This window comes from Trichosurus vulpecula, chromosome 6 (genome assembly GCF_011100635.1).
Source record: "Trichosurus vulpecula isolate mTriVul1 chromosome 6, mTriVul1.pri, whole genome shotgun sequence".
Lineage (NCBI taxonomy): Eukaryota > Metazoa > Chordata > Mammalia > Diprotodontia > Phalangeridae > Trichosurus > Trichosurus vulpecula.
In genome coordinates this window covers 219,441,929-219,460,735 of record NC_050578.1, presented here as the reverse complement: position 1 = coordinate 219,460,735, position 18,807 = coordinate 219,441,929, and the positions used below count along the sequence as shown (strand labels likewise).

The window sequence follows — 18,807 nt, the reverse complement described above, 5'->3', positions numbered from 1 at the left end:
CTGTCTCAGAAAAGGCACCTATTGAGACAAAACAAGAGATTTGGGTGTAAAACGAGACTAAAATGTAGATATCTTTTTATGTATGTATAGTAAATATTTACTGAGCATTTACTACATAAAAGGCCCTATTTGGGGGGGAATGAGGGGAAATACAAAGATGAATATCATATGGCATTTTTACTGAAGGAGTTCAAAATCTGATAAGGGTGATGAAACACAGAAATAATCATAATAAAAGTAGAAGATTATAAGAATTCTTTATGTAAATAATATTCTCTGAGAATACTAAAGTAGGGACCAAAGAAAGCTTCATGGAGGACATAAGTTTTTGTCAATTCCTCATTTAAATTTCAGGATCTCTTGGATATAAATTATTTATGAGAGATTTATGGTAAAAAAAAAATAAAGTTCCCCCTTCCCAACTCTAGAACTTCTCTTATTCTTGCTGCATTGATTTTGTTAATGCAAAACTTTAAAATTTTATGTAGCAGAAACTATCTATTGAGCAGCAGTTTGTCAAATGGCTTACTTTGTGTTATTTAGTCCAATTCAGGAGCTTGAATTGAGATATGGGTGTTAGGTTATTCATTTAGCAGGCAAGCTTCTGCTCTGGGTCACAAAAGATCAGTCCTAGAAGGAAACTTAAAGATGACTGAAGGAAACACTTTGATTTTACAGAAGAGGAAATGATTTGCTGAAGATTAAGGTCAAGGCTAAGACTGAAACCAAGCCTGGTAAGTATTTCTCATCATAATTCATCATTATACTATAGAATGCTGATGTCTTCAAAAGCAATTGTAAAAATAAGTATTTCAGTAATTGTACCCTGTCTAGTATATTTTGCAAATATGCGAAAGGTTTAAAATAAATTTTAAACTGATCAGCTGTATCTTAGCAAATTATTCTTGCTAAATAGGAGTCAAACTCAGTTTTGTACTGCTAGAGGAATGTAAGTGCTGTAAGTATCCTCTAAATTTTGGTTTCTGGGGTCAAAGAGAAATTCACCCAATTCAAATTGTCCAACATTAGACTGTCTTGCCACAGATGAAAGATTCTTTTCAATGGAAATATTCAGGCAGAAGCTGGACAACCATTTGCCTGGAATTCATGAGAAATCTTTGGGAATCTGTACAAAGAATTCCAGCATTGGTGGAATTTTTAAATAAGTGACCTATAAATTTAGTCGTTGTACTTCTAAATACTATGGGTCATCATGTTAGAGGAATCTACTCTTTGGGTGAGCAAATGGGCAATGAAGAGATGCCCTGTAAATGTAGGTGGGCTTCAACATGCTTCCAGCAATGGCTATGAGAAGTGTTAAACATACTAACATGGACATATATGATTGGAAAATAAAGCGGACCTGTATTATGAAGCAATAATAAAAGGTAAGTAACTGACACCACGAGATCTGTACTGCTATCCATTAAAATATTAAAAGACCAAGAGTAAGACCTCAATTCCACTCTGTGCAGTATTTATGGTAGGGTATGGACAAGAATTTTACAGGATGAGAAAGTATGGATTGGTTGGGGTCTGTATAGGTGGTGACAGAACACCTGTCCATGAGATCCCAGATCCATTAAAGTATCAAAGAAGTCCTACAATATTATATTTATGTACATGTGTTTTAGTTCACCTATCATTGTTTACATTTAATCTGATAATACGATAGTCACAGGAATTATTTCTCTCAGAGATAGATAAATTTTGGCGTTGTATGACAATAGTAGAACTCTCTAATGCTCATAGGTGACTTGGACTGGCCCAGGTTATATAGGCAGTGGAGAAGGGAGAATTAGAAAGGATGGAAGAGAAAAAAATAGTTCAACTATATGAGAAAAGAGGAAGAAATATAGAGCAGATGGAGAGTTTTTGAAGGTGAATAATTGTGGCCTCGGGTGTTCATAATTTCCCTTTACTAGGCTAAATGATTCTAATATAATGTTCTAACATATAATAAAGTTCATTTAATTATTAAGAATAAAATCTCATGTTAACTCAAGAAGTCAATTGGAATCATTCAACTGGGGGAGTTAGAAAATCAACAGTCTAGTCCTCCATCTCCACTGAAAGTCCATCCATCAGTCCACTTGCCATCAGGACTCTGAACAGGGCAGATGGTTCAATGCTAAGTTGTCAGAGCCTCTTTAGCCTTAAAAATCTTTTACTTGACCCAATCTCGTTGTCATCCCTTCTAACTATCTTCCTATATATTTTCTTCCTTCCATAGCTAAACTCCCAGAAAAGAAATCTGTCCTTGCTGCTGTCACTTCCTTTCCTCCCCGCCCTTCTCATTTCTTTTAAATCTGGCTTCTGATTCAAATATTTCACTGAAAACTGTTCTATTCAATCTTATAAACAATCTCTTAATTTCCAAATCTGAAAGCCTTTTCTCAGTCTTCATCTCTCTTGATCTCTTGATAATATTTGACATTTTTCATTAGTGATCACTACCTCTTCCTACATACCAGCTCCTCCCAGGGATTTTGTGACCCCATTTTCTCCTCCTATGCATCTGTCTACTTCTCTGTCTCTTTTGCTGGATTATCATCCATGTTCTATTTTATTTTATTTTGACCATGGTTGCTCTGTTCTTAACCTTCTTTTCTTTTCCCTCTGCACTTTTTCTTGGTGATTTTATTCACTACCATAGGATCAATTACCCTTATATGAAGAGAATTCCCAAATCTGTATTTCCAGAGCTAATCTTGCTCTTGAGGTCTAGCCACACAGATTGAAATGACTGTTCAGTATCTGTACCTGGATGTCCCATAGATACCTCAAGGTCAGCATGTCCAAAACAAAGTTCATTGTGCCTATTCTGCCTGCTTCCCCATTTCTGCCATTTCTGTTGAGGGTACCATCATCTTTGAAGTCATACAAGTTCAAAACTTGAGGATCATCCTCTACTCTTCCTGCTTGTAATAACAATTTAGATTTGAAGATCTTTCCCACCTATTACATATGTCAATGGGGCAATCAATAGGAGTTTTGGGATAACTGGTATCAATAGAACTTTACAACAGTGTAACAGGGATAACACAAAATAAGCATATAAAACAATATTATCATTCCCCCCTCAAATGAATGGGGCTCAAAATCTTGGGATAAGGGTTGAAAGTCTCATCTTCCATAGCTTCTTCCTGCTGAAATTGGATGTAGAGCCCCAAGAAATCGAGTCCTATTCAAGAGGTCAGTTCTTTAGCTGGCATCTGGAGCTTGGTCAATGCCAGGTTCAGGAGTGACACTGCAGTGTCCCCCTCTCCCTATATACAGTCAGTTCTATAATCTTATCAATTCATTTTTTTGAACATCTCTCACACCTACCCTCTTCTCTACATTCTCACTATCACTACTATCTCAGACTCTCATTCCCTCTAGCTTGGACTGTTTGGACAACCTCTTAACTGGACTCTGAGCTTCTAGTCTCTCCACCTGAAAAATCTAGCCACACATAGTGGCCAAAATAAATTTTCCAAAGCACAGCTCTGACCATTTCATTATCCTGCTCAGGGATCTTTAGTAGTTCACTTTTGTTTCTAGGATATAGTATACAAACTCCTCAACTTGATATTTGAAGTCCTTCACTATCTGTCTCCAGCATATCTTTCTTACTTACTTCACATTATCCTCCTTCATTTACTTTGGGCTCACAAACCACATACTACAAGAAGCCTAATTTTTATTGTCCTCTCCATTCTCAAGTATTTTGTGTTTACTCATCTGGGAAAGTGTTTTATCTCTCTAGTGAGATATTAGCTCCTTGAAGACAGGAGCTAGTCTACATTTTTCTTTTTATGTCCAGTCCCTAGTGACTTGCACATAATAGGTGATCGATAAATACTAATTGAATGAATTAAATTGATATCAGTAATTCACTTTGGAAAACCACCAGGCTCATATATGGTATAAGACTCATAAGTCAATTTACTTTAAATTTTTCAAAGTATTTCCTGCCAAAAACTCTTTGAAATGGTACTTTAAAGCTATTAATATTTCAATTTTAAAGATAAAGAAAACAAGACTTGGCAGAGAGTAAATGATTTTTTCATGATTACTTACCTGGTTAAGTGTCAAACGTGGGATTTAAACCAGGGACTCACTTAAACTCTCTCTCCTTTGTATCAGTTCAGTGCTTTTTTATTTAATTTTCAAAATTTTATTTAATTTTCAGAATTCTTAGTGTATGACTTGCTGCTTCACCTTGAAGCTTCAATCTGAGGTAGGGGAAAAAAGAACAAAAAGAGCATTTCAATATATGAAGACACACAGATTATGTGCTTACCTGACCATGTTTTGTCAGACATTTCCTGTTTGTAGTTATGCTTCAGTATACATGATGTAGCCTATGGCATGTCTAAATTTACTCAAGAGTATGCTGTGTTATAGTAAGAATTCATATGCATATGTTGCTTCCAAATCATTAACTTCACATGTCACATTGAACAAGGGACCAAACACAATATCTCAAATCTGGAAAAATCTTATTTTTGAAAAATAAAAAGCAATTGGACAGAAGAGAGAAAGATGGAAATGTCCAATATACACCAAAACATTCATAGCAAAACTTTTAAAATATCAAATAAATGGAAACAAAGCAAATGCCCATCAAACAGACTGTGGTACAGAAATGTACTCTCAACAGCAATGCAAATGGACAGAACCAAACTAGGTACAAAAAATGCAGTGATTACCAAACTGCAAATGGATACATCAGCAACAAAGGCAACAAACTCAAATCTAAACACCGATCATAATGAACAAATTTGATTGGGGAGAAAAGTTAATAAAATACATCTCCCTGTCTTCATTTCAGATATAGAAGTCTGTGGGTATAGAATATTGAACTTGCTGTCAGAATGGGTCAAGTGTTGGTTAACTTTTCAGAATAGCTTTATCTCTCTTTAATTTTTTTTAAAACAAGTGATGACTTTATGGGTAACAGAAGGAGTACTAACATGTTCTGAAACAAATGTGACATAAAAAAGAAGACTCCAATAAAAATAAAACAAATATTAAAAACCAAATGGATTAAAGAAGTAAGCAAATTAGACATAAGCATACAAACATCTACATATGCTGACATTGCAAGAGGAATAGACATACCTGTGTGAAATATGATACAAGACAATAATTAGGTAGAAATATTTTTACAGCAACAATAGCAATTGTTATTAAATTGCAAAGGATAGCAATGGTACCTGCTGATGTAAAGCAACCACGAATTGAGACTAAAGAATTTTCTTTTTATGCTATTTTTGCCACATTTATGTTGAGTTTAGTGACACCTGGGATACAGCCCTTGGAGTAGCTTCACAACAAATGTAGGCAACATCATTAAAATGCCATTCAAAATCTACTGGGATTGAGAAAATCGTATATACACAAATGAGTTCTCAGGGGCTCCATTGGTTTTCTGTTAGTTCTTATCTGTCTCGGCTAAAAAAATAAATAAGAATGGACAGCAAATTAGTCAAACTGGCATAGATGGTCTTAAAAATTGAGCTGGTTCATAATGTGGCAATCATGGTTGTGACAGCGTGCATTTCACATAAGAAATGACTCACTTAACTCACTAGATCCATCTTTGTCAGATCATAATCCATGTTGTCTCCACATATAAATATTTGAGTTGGACAGACTCCTTGTGAAACTGAGCTCTACTAGAAACTTCAATCCTACAAAAAATATATTATTCTCAGTGTGGAGAACCCACATTTTGAAGCAACATTGACATGCTTTCAAATCTTCAGGTGAAGATCTCCTGGGATATGAATGATTCTCATATGCAAACTGAGATTTCCCTTTGGACAGTTAACATATTGTATGAGCCAACAGTTAGAAGTGGTACTGATATCTGTGAATCATTCACCCTTAGCAGCTCTAGAAATCTCATATCACCATTTCTTCTTTTTGTAGTATTGCAAAAGGTTAACAGTTAACTGCTTAACAGATATTTATTAAGCACATGCTATGAGTGAGAAAATATACTAGGTGCCCAGAATACAAGAATAAACATGATACAAGTCAAAGAATTGACTTTCTATACTTGTTTTTAAAATATGATTTCATGAGTAATATACACTTCAAAACTCTTCGTGACATTTTCACATTTTCATATGCATTCCTTTTTGTTCTTCCTTGTATACTGGAATGTTTGTGTTTACTGAGGATTAAGCATACTAAAAAAGAGATTTAACAGCAACAACAACAACAAAAAAAAAACAAAAAAAGAGATTTTTTTTTGGAGACTGGATCTTCCTATCTTGCCTATGTTGGAAGTTCAGTAACCACTCACAGACCCAATCCAACTGATGACCAGAACAGAAGCTTTGACTTGCTCCATTTCTGACCTGGGCTGGTTTGACCGGTTTTTAGGCAGTCTGATAGCCTCTTGCTCTGGGGTGTTTACCATATTGATACCAGACTTCGTGTAGACACTAGATTGCCTTGAACACCACTACAGCTCAGAACTACCAAACTCCACCAGTCTCAGCCTCCTCAGTAACACAAATAGGACCAGATCACTGCTCAGGCAGACTGTGCCTGACTCAGAGTCTATACTCCAACCACGGAGAAATTTCCCAAATGCGAAAAGTTCAGAGTAGTATGTAGAGTCTCTCAGGAGGCCTACTATCAGGGCAATTGTCAACATCTGACTGAGCTCTGGCTGTTAGACACCATCTAGTAACAGCAAAGGATAGGATCAAGTCTAGCTTCAGGACTATGTGGGAAGAAAGAGAAAGGAAATGAGTGCAGGCCAAACCTAAGTCAAGACAACAGGAGGCTCAGCTAAAACTCAGGAATTTCTGCAGAGGAAGGGGACTTCTCTTCACTGATACATCCAGGTCAAAGAATGACATTTGAGGATATGGGGAATAGTAGAGCCTGACCCAAGCTCAAAGCCCCAGTCCAGAAACTGAGGCCTTAGATATGAGTGCATAGCTGACAAATACAGTGAAGATATACTATAGGTTGGGAGAACCCAAAAGGTGAACCTAGAAAAAGAGAGTAATTTAACAAATCCAAGTAGAGCTTCAGGGAAAAGAATGGTCACAAGGGATACAATTATACATGGAAGAAATGAAGCAAGAAATATAAAATGCAGTATTAGGAGAAATGATAGCTAGGGAAGAAAGAATAGAAAGAGGAATCAATAGCTTAAAATAAGAAGTGATAAACCTTACCCAATAAATGGACTCCCTGAAAACTAGAATGGACCAACATATAAAGCAATGGCTACCTGAGACAACAAGAATCATTAAAAGAAAAAGAAAATACTAAAAAATACCCCACAAGATAATGTAAGGTATATAGCAGCAAAAACTGACCTGGAGAACAGTTCCAAGAATGATAATCTAAGAACCATTGTACTACCTTAAAATCATAACCAGTAACAAGAAGTTTGGGTATCATATCTGCAAAAATTATAAACAGAATTGCCCAGAACTATTGGACACAAAATTTAAGGTAAAAAAAAATAGAAAGCATGTTCTGGCCATTTCTTGAACAAAAACCCAAAATGAAAACTCTCAAAAGCATCATAGTCGAAATCCAGAGCTGCTAGGTCAAAGAAAAAATATAGTAAGGAGTCATAAAAAGAGAATTCAATTACCAATGAACCACAACCAGAATCCCACAGGACTTGGCAGAAACTACTTGGTGTGTAAAGGAGATGTTGGAATGTGATCTTCTAAAAGGTGAAAGATAAAGGCTTACAATCAGAAATAACTCTTCCTACAAAAACAAAAATAAATCTACATGGAAAAAAGTAGACCTTTAATGAAATAGAGGGCTTTCAAGTATTCTTGATGAAAAGACCAGAGCTAAGTAGGAACTTTGAAATGCAAACACACGAGTCTAGGGAAAAATAGAAAGGTTAATAATACACTTTAGCATTTGGAAGGGGATATACACTGATGAAGTATTTCATAGGAGAGGAAGAAATAGGTGTCCTTTCAGAAACACAATGTCATCAAGGGGCATAGAAGGAGATAATAATGATAACAAGGCTTATAAACACACACATATTGCTCTAAAGTTTACAAAACACTTTGCAGATAATATTTTGCTTTATCCTCATGACAACCCTGGGAGGTAAATGCTATTATTGTCCCCATTTTGCAGATCAGGGAACTGAGGGAGACAGATGTTAAGTGATTTGGCCAGGCTAAAAAGCTAACCAGTGTCTAAATCTGAATTTGAACCCTGGTATCCCTGACTATAAGTCCAGTGCTTTAGCTGCTGGGTCATCTAGCTAAGAAAAATGAAAGACCTGGGGAAGTTTGGTTCTATTTTGTGAGTTTAAGAGATGAAATAAAATAGAAGAAAAAAGAATATATTAGGGAAGAAAAGAAGAGGGAGGGGCAGAAACTTATTATTTCACATAATAGAAATGCAAAGATTAAAAAATACTAACAAGCAGAAAATGTTGTGAGGGAAAGGGTATGATATGATCCTGAATTTCACATAAAGTGGACAAAGAAGGATTGGACACAAACACACACAAAACTTGGCATAGTAATACATTAAACAGGGAAGTAAGTGAGGATAAGTAGATGGCATAGCAGGCTTAAAGAGGGAAGGTGGAATATGTGAAGGATAAATCATAAACAAACTCTAATGTTGGAGGATGGCACATGAATGGAGGATTGTTGTTGTTCAGTCATTTAAGTCAAATCTAATTCTGTGATTCCATTTGGGTTTTCTTCCCAAAGACATTGAAGTGGCATGCCATTTCCTTCTCTAGCTCACTTTATGGATGAGGGAACTGAGGCAAACATGTTAAGTGACTTGCCCAGGGCAAGCTAATAAATATCTGAGACTATATTTGAACTCAGGAAGATGAGGCCTTCTGACTTGAGACTTGATGCTCTAACCACTATGCCACACAACTGCCCCCAATGGGGGATTACAGGGAAAGAAAGATACAGTGAATATGTGTGATGGAGAAGACAGAAGATCAGACAAGAAGGGAAATAGAGTGGAAACAGATCCTTTTAATAGTTGGTCATTAGTATGAAGTGCACTCTTCTCTCTTTTCCACCTTCCTCAATTTTTTTCTCTGTAAAGAGGAGGACAGATGACCAAAGAGAATAAAATGTATAAGAGTTAGGAGAGAGAAAATCTACAATGAATGATTATAACCATGAATGGGAATAGAATGAAATCACCCATAAAATTAAAAAGATTAGAAAAAAATTACTTAGAAAGCAGAATTCAACAATATATTCTTTATAAGAAGCACATTTGAAACATAAGTAATCACACACAGCTAAAATAAGGAGCTGGAAGAAAATCAATATTATGCTTCCAGTGAATTCAATGTACATTTTCAATGGACAGAAGTAAAGGACCTAAAAAAAATTTTAGAAAAGCTATATATGATAGATCTTGGGGATTATTTGGGAATAGAAAGGAGTATACATTCTCTCATCAGCACCTTGAAAAATTGACCTTGTGGCATAGGATAAAAATCTGATGAACAAATGCAGAGAAACAAATATTAACTGAATCTTTTTATATAAGTCAATACAATTTAATTCAAAAAAGGGCATTTGAAGACAGGATTAAAATTGATTAGAAACTAATAATTTAATTCTAAAGTATTAGAGGATGAAAGAACCAATCAGTTTTTTAACTTTGAAAGGATATTGGGAGAAGGAGATTAGCCATAGTGATGCTGGAAGAATGAAAATTATCAAAACAGTTTCAAAATGCCCAAATGAGTAAAGTAGAAACTTCTGAAGAAAGCAAAGACAAGCAAGACTGTTTGAAATGTAACATGTGAAATATATGCTTTAGAAAAGTTATTGGCATGAATTTCAGATACATGATTTCATATACCCTCCTCATTTTGCATTCTACAGGGTTTAAAAGTAAATGTTCATTTCTTTTTGGTGTTTAAATTCAGAATAAAAATAAATAAAAATGTTAACTTCTATGTTGAATTTACACATACTTAAAAGAAAAAAAGCAAGCCATTCATAACAGAGATTTGCTGTTTCAGGTACATTATTTTTCTGTTTTAATTTAAATACAGATATCCACATTATATTTAGTGTCTATTACATTTAAACTTCTAAAATTTTCTTTTAAATATTTGGTTAATATTTTAAGGAATATGATTGACATGTGTTTTAAGGAATATTGTGTGATTTTAACATTTGCATGAAAGACATCTTGTTGGCAATCCAACCTTGGGCATGACATTTTATTCCAAAAATGTTTTGTAAAATGTTAGCAAAGTATATGTAAAAAGCTTCTTTTTCTGGCCTTCTTTGTAGATGAGAATGCTCATGTTTGTTGAACATTTTCTAGTTCAGAATACATTTTCATAAGTAAACAAAGCCTGATGTCTTATTCTGTATGCCTTTCAGTAAATTGTACGACTATTAGTACATGATCCATTCTAAAATATCATTTGTGAGACCTGGCCTGCCCCCCTCTCAATCTGCATCAAAATGTCTTGTATGTATGTGTAGATTTGTCTCTGAAAATGTTTGTGGAGAAAGGACAGTAGGTATTAGTATTTCTTTTGTCACCTACTAGAGCAATAATAATTAGAGCTTTTACCCATTCCTTGAACATCATTTTTCCCCCTTTGGCTATGTCTAGAAAATCAATCCCCCAACACTTTGAATTACATTGCCTTGAGTATAGCTTTCTTTTGTACATGTAGTTTTGTTGCTCTTGTCATCTTTGTTCTCTTCGTGGCCATTTACATTGCTTTATGCAACAGAGCCAGGACTGTGATGTTATATTCAAAACGTAGGGGCTTCATGATAATTAATGATGAAAAGAGTGTGTTGTAACATTCTTTACTGATCTCTATTTCCAATCATTTCATTGTTTTCTTTCCAATTTTACCCTAAAATTCCTTTTCTGTGACTCTCCTTAGTTCACCATTTCTGTAAACCTGTTTCCTTTTCCCTGCACTGCCACTCATTATCTTCCACCATTTGCCTCCATAAAGATTTTACAAACACAGTGATAACAGTTACTAATTGGGGTTGTTGTGAAAATAAAGTGGGATGGTATCAGCAAGGCACTTTACAAGACTTAAAGCACCTTTTAAGGGGTAACTAGTATTACTATTTTCAAGGCGATCAATTTTTTTTTTGGGGGGGATAACTTTTAACTACTTCAGAAAAGATGTAAGACTCGACTGTAACTACTCAAATAACTACAATGAAAATTATAGGCTATAGAACGGGGTTCAAAGGCAGAATAGACTACATCTTCTTAAGAATATCAAGAAAAGCTTCATGAAAACAAAACTTCCTTAGTGTTTGGGCTGAGACAATTTGCAATAAAGGTGGCATTTAAGCTGGCACTTGGCAGGATTTTGACAGGCTTTGATGGTGACAGGGTGGGATGTGTAAGGGCATTCCAGGTGGAGAGAACCAGAGTAAAAGCATAGCTTCCTGCTGTGAAAAGACAGAGCCAGTAGGGGATAGGGATAATTAAAGGCTTTGGAGAGTTCAAGGACTGGCCATAAGGGACGAGGGAGACCTGGTGAAAGGTGTTGCCATGACTCTTTTGCTTCTCTCACCTCTGTCTCTGACACCTCTTTGGAATCCGTTCCTTCCCCTCTATTCTCACTGCAAACTTGCCCTGCACTAAGTCAGTAGCTTATTAACAGGCCTTTCACTCCTCTCTTCTGCCGGAGAAAGCTTTCCCCCTGTCAACTATACAACACTCCCCGTTGCTTTACATACCGAGTTCAAATTGCGTTTGTGTCTTTTTGTTCCCATTTCTACATTTAGAGAAACTACCAAAAGAGATAACACAGAAAGCAGTGTTCAGAGACAGAAAAGGTAAGGGAAGTTTTACAAGTTCTTTGGTATCTAAACTATAATTAGAAAGTTTTTTTTTTTTTTAAATACCAAGTATTGGTATCGGAGGCAGCTAAGTGGCCTTAGAGTCAGAATCAACCTGAGTTGAAATCCGACTTCAGACATTTCCTAGCTGTGCGACGGCTGGGGCAAGTCCCTTAATTTAATCTCTCAGCCTCGGCTCCCTCCCTCAACTGGAAATAATAACAGCACCTGCTTCTCAGGGTGGTTGTGAGGATCACATGATTTAATATATAAAAAATGTTCAAAGCAATGTCCGGCACGTAGCAGGCGCTCTAGAAATGCTTATTCCCTTCTTCCCAGACTCCCTCCGTTCACTTCAAAACTCCTGACAAATCAGATAAGTGCCATGGCAAGTGACAGTAAAACGATATAGATAAGAAAGGGGATGTAGCTCAGTGGTAGAGCGCACGCTTTGCATGTGTGAGGCCCCGGGTTCGATCCCCGGCATCTCCACTCGTTTTTCGCTTCCTTAGCCCCCTTGCTCTCACTCAACTCGTACAAAAGTTCTCAACATCATAATTATGGCCTGATGGCCTGCGACCCTCCCCCCAGTCAATCCTCTGAGTTTCCCATCTCTAGAAGTTTAGGAAGATCAAAACAATGGAGACCAACCTCACACCCACTGAGTCACATCTCTGTTAATAAACAGACCCGGGCTCTCCTTTGCTTTGTTGCGGGAGGCTTTGTGGGACTACTGTGAGGGTGGTTCCCAAGTTATTCCCGAAGTGCACTGTGAAAGTCAACGTCCGTGGACCTTGAAGCGATTAGAAGGTGCACTTGTAATGTTCACACTGAAGAGCGAGACCAAGAAGAGAAGAGGAAACATTCTACAGGGGAAGAAACTCTAGGTGAAGGAAGCAAACCGCATCGGAGCCCTTCGGAGAAATGTTTAACCTTCAGAGATGGTCACCAAGAAAGTCAAACCTGAAGATTTCTGGGAACATTTGGGGAAAATACCCTACCATCCCTTTGCATGGCCACGCGTCAGTCAGATAAACAAGACTCCCTGTGTTTGAGTCACCGGTGTCTTCTCTCTTGGAGGACGTTCTCTCCTTTCCCTCAGTGCATTCCATGCGCTCCAGGTTTACGAAGTTCCGTTCCAGTTACCTTCAAGCGTCCTGTAGATGTAGCTGTGCCGTTCTGGTCCTTCAGATAAAGACCGCTGTCCCATCACGGGACGCCTGGACAAGTCTTGCATCTCTTTAGCAGCTGAAGACGGAGAACTGGTTATCATGTGCCCTGTCCCTGTGATCTTTCCCTTGAGAAAAGGTCAAAATGTCTTTGCGGAAAATTTACCGGTCACCTCCGCCTTTTCTGTGCAAAACTTGTTCACAGCCGAAATCGATGCCGATCTTTAGATGACCAGGTGTTTAGTGGTTAGAGAGAGGGTCAGTCAATCCAACTGTGCTCTGCTATAGTCCCCGAAGCTCACATCGGCTTTTATATTATCTCTATCTTCTGACATTTCCATGGAGCATTTAACTTAGGGCCGCAACGTACAACAGAACTTAGGAGTTGTGAATGACTTCTGAAGGGGGAGGGGGGGGGGAAGCAGAGTGGCTGGAAATCCTTAGCTGTGTTCACTTCCAATTTTTTTCCTAGGACTGAGAAGAGGGGAAGCAATTGAGAGAAGCTCCCTTCAAGATGCAAAGAGACAAGCACTCAAAACTGGAGGATGCGGGCATCGATCCCACTACCTCTCGCATGCTAAGCGAGCGCTCTACCATCTGAGCTAATCCCCCCTCCTAGAGAAGAAAAATGGGAACACTTTGATAGACAGCATCTTCCCCTCCCTCTGATCTTTTCAGGACCTTCTAGTGATGCTTCTGGGTCAAAAAGTCAAATTCACGGCTTAGCGACTTTTTGGGCCTGGCTTAAGTTGCTTTCCAAAACGAGTGGACAATCCACAGTCGTATCAAAAGCATATTATTAGTATGCTTGTTTTCCCACAGATTCTCCAACAATTGTCACTTTCCTTTTAATTCTCTTTACCAATCTTAAAGGTATGATATGCAACCTCAGAATTGCTTCAATTTGCATTTTTCTACTTATTAGTGATTCGGAGCATCGTTTTACATGTTTTTAAATTGTTTAGACTTCTTCCTTTGATACTACCTATTCACGTCTTTTGATGATTTATTTGTTGTGGGAAGCTTGAAGACTTTTTTAAAATGAAGTGCCCCACCCCCATCTCTGCTATCTCTCTATCTTTTTTATATGTAATATTCTTTCCAATTACATATACACATAATTTTCAACATTCATTTTTGTAAGATTTTGAGTTCCAAATTTTTCTCTCTACGTCCCTTCCTTTCTCCCCTCCCCAAGATAGCAAGCAATCTGATATAGGCTATACATGGACAGCCATGTTAAACATATTTTCACATTAGTCATATTGTGGAAGAAGAATCAGAACAAAAGGTAAAAGCCATGAGAAAGTAAAAAAAGCAAAAAAAAAGTGAAAATACTAGGCTTTGATCTGCATTCAGACTCCATCAGTTCTTTCTCTGGATGTGGATAGCATTTTCCATCACGAGTCTTTTGGAATTGTCTTGGGTCATTGTATTGCTGAGAAGAGCAGAAATCTTTTATATTTGATCATCACTTCATGTTGCTCCTACTGTGTACAATGTTCTCTTGGCTCTGTTCATGTCACTTTGCATCAGTTTATGTAGGTCTTTCCAGGTTTTTCTGAAATCTGTCTGCTCATCATTTCTTATAGAACGATAGTATTCCGTTACATTCATATACCACAACTTGTTTAGCCATTCCCCAATTGATGGGCATCCCTTCAATTTCCAATTCTTTGTCACCATAAGAGGAGCTGCTATAAATACTTTTGTACATGTGGGTCTTTTTCCCTTTTTTTGTGTTGGATCAATGGGTATTCTGCCATCTCTTTCACAAATAAAGCAGTAGAATGTGGAATACTCAAATTGTAATCCAAAAAGAGAACAACAACTTTCAGGTGTTCACATATATATATCAAGAATAATTTTAATACTTAAAGGTTCTCAAGAGAAACTTTATATTCTAAATATATTTTCTTGCTTTCTTGGATAGCACCCTTTCTCTTAAATCTGCTTTATCTAGAAAATAAAGTTTTAACTTAAATTTTCATAAGTTAAGTGAACCAAAAAAGACATTTGGGTCTGCTTGAGTTATTATTAACTGAGGATCTGAAGATCTGAGGACAGGAAAGTTACTTAGCACATAAGCTAGAAATGGAGCATACAAAAATAAGCCAATCAGTGACCTCTCATTACCATGCCACATCCCTGACATCGCTCCCAACAACAATTTATTGACATATAATTGCAGTCCATAAATTATGCAGTAAGATTTCAAATACATTTCTGGACAGATATAGAGACAAGATAGTTTAAATGCTGTTGCTATCAGTTAATTTTCCTTACCAGTTCTCAACCTGGGTTCTAAGGCCTTCAAAGCCTCTGTTTTGAGATTTCCCTATTAGTTCCTAAAACTGTAATATCTCTCCAATTAATCTATGAATGAGCTTTGTATCCTCACTCCAGTTTATCAAAAAAGTGGTATTTAAGAAGAATTTTCAAATAAGAATTGTAAAATAAATAATTTCCCCAAAAGCTTTTGCACATATGTGTACAATATAGGCATACACATGATTTAATATATTATAGACAAATATCACCCTCCAACACACATCTTACATAGACATCAAGATTACTGAATAAACTATTTATCACAATATCATAAACAATAAAAATACACATAAATAATTATTCATAATCCATCAGTTGTGAGAAATATCACATAGGCACCTTAACTGTCTAGGTAACTGCTGAACTCCCTGTTCTACGAACACAGTCCCACTAGTCATTTATCTCAAGATAACAAATAGAGTCTCATCAAGAGCTCTGTTTCATCTCAAGGAAAAGATTTTTGTTCTCTTAGAAAATAAGTTATATTAGTTCATTTTCTCTGTCCTCTCTTCAGCTATCAGTTAATAGTGTCAACAGAATGACAGTTAAACTCAGTGTTCTCACAGACAAGTCATTGACTGAGGGTTAAACTATTCCTCCAAGATTCCATTGCCTCTTAAAGATACAGTAATGTATCTACAATCTCTGTAGAGAGAAGCTATTGAACTTAGTATTATATTGATATCAAAATTAATTTTTCATTCAACAATAGTAGAAGATAGAGAAATTCTGCTTGTATTTTTAAAATATGTACCAAAAAAACATATCTAGGACACAAAGACGTCTCCACATGACAAGGTATGTGTTGAACAATGGATTCTGTGATGTTTGGCCACATGATTAATTCAAATTAATGACTACTAAAATAAATAATTAAGAACAATTATGATATGCTTTCCCTTCAAACTCATTTATTATGAACACTCTATAATAACCATCACAACATTTTTCTTAAGAAAAATAAGTGTTTTCAGGGGCATCTGGGTGGCATAGTGAGTAGAGCACTGGCCCTGGAATCAGGAGGACCTGAGTTCAAATCTGATTTCAGACACTTGACACACTTACTAGCTGTGTGGCCTTGGGCAAGTCACTTAGCCCCAGTTGCCCTGCCTTCCACCCTCTAAAAAAAAAGATAGTGAATATTTGGAACCCCAAAACCTGAGGAACTGAATGTTATAAATAAAAAATAAATTAAAAAAATAAGCATTTTCTGCTTATTACTTTCCTGATGGCCCCCTTTACTTCCTTGTTTCTCAGGCTGTAAATCAAGGGATTCAATATGGGGATCATTACAGTGTAGAAGACAGAAACTATTTTGTTCTGGTCAGTTGAGTAGCTGGATTTAGGCATCACATAAATGAATGTAATAGTCCCATAAAATAGACTGACTGCAGTGAGATGAGAGGTGCAAGTGGAGAAGGCTTTGTGTCTTCCATCAGTGGAGTGTATTTTCAGGACAGAACAGAGAATATATACATAGGAGATGACTATGATCAACACTGTGACCACAATAATTGACCCAGAAGTGACAGCAGGAATAATTTCAGTAAGAAAATCATGGGAGCAGGAAAGCTTCAATAGAGGTGAGTAGTCACAAAAAAAAAAAAAAAGATTGACTTTACTAGGTCCACAGAAGGACAGACTCAATAAACAACCAGTAAAAGCCCAAGCATTCAGACAACCACCCAGTTGAGATGCACATCCTGCTAGAGGGAGTGAGGGTATTTCCCCAAGAAAATTCATGAGCGTGACAGTTGTGACTCATGAGGAGTACCCAACATCTACAAAAGCCAAGTGGCTGAGGAAAAGGTACATTGGAGTGTGAAGTTGAGAGCAATTTCTGATCAATATGATTATGCTAAGGTTACCAATTAATGTGAAAATGTAGACACCTACAAATATCACCAAGAGAATGGCACGAAGAGTTGGAGCAGTAGTTAATCCCAAAATAATGAATTCTGTCACCTCTGTCTCAGAATGGTTTTTGAAGTACATCTGTCTCAGAAAACGCACCTATTGAGAGAAAAAAAGAGATTTGGGTGTAAAACGAGACTAAAATGTAGATTTTTTTTATACACGTATAGTAAATATTTACTGAGCATTTACTACATAAAAGGCCCTATTTGGGGGGAATGAGGGGAAATACAACAATAAATATCATATGGCTTTTTTACTGAAGGAGTTCAAAATCTAATAAGGGTGATGAAACACAGAAATAATCATAATGAAATATAAGATTATCAGAATTCTTTATGTAAATAATGTTCTCTGAGAATACTAAAGTAAGGACCAAAGAAGGCTTCATGGAGGACATAGGTTTTTGTCAATTCCTCATCTAAATTTCAGGATCTCTTGGATATAAATTACTTTTGAGAGATGTATGGTAAAAAAAAAATAAGGTTCCCCCTTCCCAACTCTAGAATTTCTCTTATTCTAGCTGCATTGATTTTGTTAATGCAAAACTTTAAAATTTTATGTAGCAGAAACTATCTATTGAGCAGTAGTTTGTCAAATGGCTTACTTTGTGTTATTTAGTTCAATTCAGGAGCTCTTATTTAGATATGCGTGTGAGGTTACTCATTTAGCATGCAAACTTTTGCACTGGGCGCTCTAGAAATGCTTATTCCCTTCTTCCCAGACTCCCACCATTCACTTTAAAACTCCTGACAAATCAGATAAGTGCCATGGCAAGTGACAGTAAAACGATATAGATAAGGAAGGGGATGTAGCTCAGTGGTAGAGCGCACGCTTTGCATGTGTGAGGCCCCGGGTTCGATCCCCGGCATCTCCACTTGTTTTTCCGCTTCCTTAGCCCCCTTGCTCTTACTCGACTCGTACAAAAGTTCTCAACACCATAATTATGGTTTCCTATCTCTAGAAGTTTAAGAAGATCAAAACAATGGAGACCAACCTCACACCCACTGAGTCACATCTCTGCTAATAAACAGACCCGGGCTCTCCTTTGCTTTGTTGCGGGAGGCTTTGTGGGACTACTGTGAGGGTGGTTGACAAATTATTCCCGAAGTGCACTGTGAAAGTCAACGTCCGTGGATCTTGAAGCGATTAGAAAGTGCACTTGTAATTTTCACACTGAAGAGCGAGACCAAGAAGAGAAGAGGAAACACTCTACAGGGGAAGAAGCTCTAGGTAAATGAAGCAAACCCTATCAGAGATGGTCACCAAGACAGTCAAATCAAGAAAGTCAACCCTGAAGATTTCTGGGAACATTTGGGGAAAATACCCTACCATCCCTTTGCATGGCCACCCTCACACATGGAAGGCGTCAGTCAGATAAACAAGACTCCCATTCTTTCCCTGTCTTTTTAGTCACCGGTGTCTTCTCTCTTGGACGTTCTCTCTTTTTCCCCAGTCCATATCATACGCTCCAGGTTTACCAACTTCCCTTCCAATTACCTTTAGACATCTCGGAGATGTATCTGTGCCGTTCTGGTCCTTCACGTAGAGAGCTCTGTCCCATCACA

General features: G+C 37.0%; 3 non-coding genes across 3 annotated transcripts; 2 read left to right on the top strand and 1 right to left on the bottom strand.

Annotated features, from left to right (window-relative positions):
- Positions 1-12,245: 12,245 nt before the first annotated feature.
- Positions 12,246-12,317, top strand: TRNAA-UGC. Its single transcript has one exon. It is a non-coding gene; the product is annotated as a tRNA-Ala (tRNA).
- Positions 12,318-13,533: 1,216 nt separating this feature from the next.
- On the bottom strand, positions 13,534-13,606 carry TRNAA-AGC. Its single transcript has one exon. It is a non-coding gene; the product is annotated as a tRNA-Ala (tRNA).
- A 4,438-nt stretch (positions 13,607-18,044) lies between these two features.
- Positions 18,045-18,116, top strand: TRNAA-UGC. Its single transcript has one exon. It is a non-coding gene; the product is annotated as a tRNA-Ala (tRNA).
- The last annotated feature ends 691 nt before the right edge of the window (positions 18,117-18,807 follow it).